The 3,801-nt window shown below is 47.9% G+C and overlaps 1 non-coding gene across 1 annotated transcript; it reads left to right on the top strand.

Annotated features, from left to right (window-relative positions):
• Positions 1-3,513: 3,513 nt before the first annotated feature.
• On the top strand, positions 3,514-3,588 carry Trnat-cgu. The gene has a single exon. It is a non-coding gene; the product is annotated as a tRNA-Thr (tRNA).
• The last annotated feature ends 213 nt before the right edge of the window (positions 3,589-3,801 follow it).

Here is a 3,801-nt window from a genome sequence, read left to right as displayed (position 1 = left end):
AAGGAACTCTGACAGCAACTCCACCAGGTGGAATAATGCTTTTCGTGCAACCACAGGACATCGTGTTACGACTCAAACTGTGCGCAATAGACTGCATGATGCATAACTTCACTACTGTCGTCCATGGCGAGGTCCATCTTTGGAACCATGACACCATGCAGCTTGGTAGAGATGGACCCAACAACATTCACAATGGACGGCTCAGGATTGCATCATGTTCTCTTCACCGATGAATATCGCATATGCCTTCAACCAGACAATCGTCGGAGACGTTTTTGGAGGCAACCTGGTCAGGCTGAACGCCTTAGACACACTGTCCAGCTAGTGCAGAAAGGTGGAGGTTCCCTGATGTTTTGGGGTGGCATTATGTGGTGCCAACGCACGCCGCTGGTGGTCATGGAATGCGCCGTAGCGGCTGTACGATACGTGAATGGCATCCTCGAACCGATACTGCAACCATATCGGCAGCATACTAGCGAGGCATTCGTCTTCATGGACGATAATTCGTGCCCCCATCGTGCACATCTTGTGAATGATTTCCCTCAGGATAACGACATCGCTCGACTAGAGTGGCCAGCATGTTCTGCAGACATGAACCCTATCGGACATGCCCGGGATAAATCGAAAAGCGCTGTTTATGTACGATGTGACCCACTAACCACTCTGAGGGATCTACGCCGAATCGCCATTGAGGAGTGGGACAATCTGGACCAACAGTGACTTGATGAACGTGTGGATAGTATGCCACGAATAATACAGGCATGCATCAACGCAAGAGGACGTGCTACTGGGTATTAGGGGTACAGGTGTGTACAGCAATCTGGACCACCACCTCAGAAGGTCTCACTGTGTGGTGGTACAACATGCAATGTGTGGTTTTTATGAGCAATAAAAAGGGCGGAAATGATGTTTATGTTGATCTCTATCCCAATGCTCTGTACAGGTTTTGGAACTCTCGGAACCGAGGTGATGCAAAACTTTTTTTGATATATGTATTTGACAGGAGATTTAAAAATAAAAGTATGTACTTAAACTTCATTGTGTGCCCTAAAGATTTAAATAAACGCAAATACACCGGCACTTAACCCAGAGAACACAAGCTTAATAACTGTGACACTCTAAGATAAAAAATTAAATAACAGCGCGCAGGCGTTCTAGAAACGTCAAAATCAATAGCTCAATAGTAATCGGGTTCTGTAAGAAGTGGGGTAAATGTCGACGCCAGTTGCCCGCTAATCCGCTTCATCGTATAAGCAAAAGTTTGGAATTGCTGCACCCCAAGTTTCTCCGCCAAGTAACAGGCAACTCTCGCCAGCACGCCGAATGGGAGCAGAATAAATTAACAAATTTTTTTAACAAATTTATCCTGATCGGACAGTTCATTCAAACGAATTTTATGAATTACAGAATCTGAAAGAGAACAGTTCTTAAAAACATAATTACGAAGACCACAAATACTGACGGAGGCTGCGTTGCACCGCACACAATTTAACTATCTAAAGCATGCTTGTGTGGCTCCAGGAAAATCAGATGTACGACACCCAGAAACATGAGGAGCAGAATACACAGCACTGTTGTTTAAAACAGCAGAAAAGAGATTGAAAGAACTGGTCTCACAACAAACTTCTAGCATCAAGAGCACAACGACGTTAATTACCGGGAAAGTTGCAAACCGTGCTCACACGTAATAAAACCCGCCAAGCTGCTGGAAAACGCAGGTTGACGTCAGTGTGAAAGCCGCCTTCCCCCAGTGGCAGGACTCCGTCTCTGCTTGTCGCAGTCCATAAGAACGCTGTTATGGCGGTAAACGGCAGGCGGTTTACTCCTTACAGCCGGTCGCTCTCTCGTCCGCCAAGTCGCCCCGGCCGCCACGCCCCGCATGTACCCGGATGCACAGTACGTCCGACCTCCCACGGGAATCTCAGAGTAAATGGGCAGGGACGGCGGATAGCTGGCGCTCGGCGGGAGTGTGGGTCGGCCGAGAGACTGTGATTTGTTGGCAGAACACTTACAAGATGCGACAAACCCACTAAAGAGACCGCCTACATTACACTTGTCCGTCCTCTGCTGGAATTTTGCTGCGCGGTGTGGGATCCTTACCTGGTAGGATTGACGGAGGACATCGAAAAAGTGCACAGAAGGTTAGCTCGTTTCGTGTTATCGCGCAATAGGGGTGAGAGTGTCACTGATATACGCGAGTTGGGGTGGCAGTCACTGAAACAAAGGCGGTTTTCTCTGCGGCGAGATCTATTTACGAAATTTCAATCACCAACTTTCTCTTCCGAATGCGAAAATATTTTGTTGACACCCACCTACGTAGGGAGAAATGATCAGCATAATAAAATAAGAGAAATCAGATCTCGAACGGAAAGATTTAGGTGTTCCTTTTTCCCACGCGCCATTCGAGAGTGGAATGGTAGAGAAGTAGTATGAAAATGGTTCGATGAACCCTCTGCCAGGCACTTAAGAGTGAATTGCAGAGTAACCATGTAGATGTAGATGTATTGTGGATGTAGATGTAGGCGCGTGCCGAGATGATCCGCTCAAGGGAATCAGCCACTGTGTCCAGGTGGCGCAGTAGGTTAACACGCCTGCCTAGTAAGCAGACGATCGCAGGGTCGAGTCTCGGTCTGGAACACATTTTTACTTGTCTCGGTGCAGCTGATCACTGCTACCTTTCCTTTCCTTTCTTCCCCCCTCATCATTCAGTTTACATATACTGTGTAACGCGCGGGAGTACAGATGGGTGGGAGTACAGATGGGTGGGGTGGTACCTTTTAACCTGTTGTCGTTTCGTGACCGTTTCTAGACCGTGCGCCTTGTCCACTCCACGTACCTGATAATCCTGTTCCACACTGCTGCTGGCTTGCCTGTAATTATCCATCGAAATATGCAAGCGAGTCAGGGTATCCACTTATCGTCAGAACACAACACTGTTCTACGTCTGGTATGAACAACTATATTCTCAGACGATCAAAGGAAATCGCAGGTTGCACTGTTTACATTCTAATTCAAAAATGGTTATATATGACGTTAGTATCTGTTCCCGAAAGAACAGTTACCGTGGATTGCCATGCAGCTTTGCTAGAAATGAAATGATAATTAAATGGACACCCTAGCTGCAAACAGGCGTTGATGTACTTCATTGGGGACATGTTGAAAATGTGTGCCCCGACCGGGACTTGCACCCGGGATCTCCTGCTTACATGGCAGACGCCCTATCCATCTAAGCCACCGCGGGCACAGACTATAATGCGTCTGCAGGGACTTATCCCTTGCACGCTCCCCGTGAGACCCACATTCCCAACATGTCCCCACCACTACATTCGTAGCGCATAGCGTGTGTGCCCGAACTCGTACGGGACTTGGTAGATTAATCTGCCACGAGTAATGAGTATGATGGGCAAACATTTATTAGGCGCACTACGAATGTAGTGGTGCGGACATGTTGGGAATGTGGATCTCACGGGGAGCGTGCACGGGATATGTCCCTGCAGACGCGCTATCTTCTGTGCTCGCGGTGGCTCAGATGGATAGAGCGTCTGCCACGTAAGCAGGAGATCCCGGGTTCGAGTCCCGGTCGGGGCACATATTTTCAACATGTCCCCAAAGAAGTACATCAACGCCTGTTTGCAGCTAGGGTGTCCATTTAATTATCATTTCATTTAAAAATGTTTATCCCAAATAACAATCTTGATGATTATCTGTCCACAGTATCACTCAGACGAGCGTTCGCGTAACCGTCGCGGCGCGGCTTATTGCTGATAATGCGGAAACACGATGATCGAACGCACGTCCTCA

The sequence above is a fragment of the Schistocerca piceifrons genome, chromosome 1 (genome assembly GCF_021461385.2).
Source record: "Schistocerca piceifrons isolate TAMUIC-IGC-003096 chromosome 1, iqSchPice1.1, whole genome shotgun sequence".
Classification (NCBI taxonomy): domain Eukaryota; kingdom Metazoa; phylum Arthropoda; class Insecta; order Orthoptera; family Acrididae; genus Schistocerca; species Schistocerca piceifrons.
This window is presented reverse-complemented; position numbering and strand designations above follow the sequence as displayed.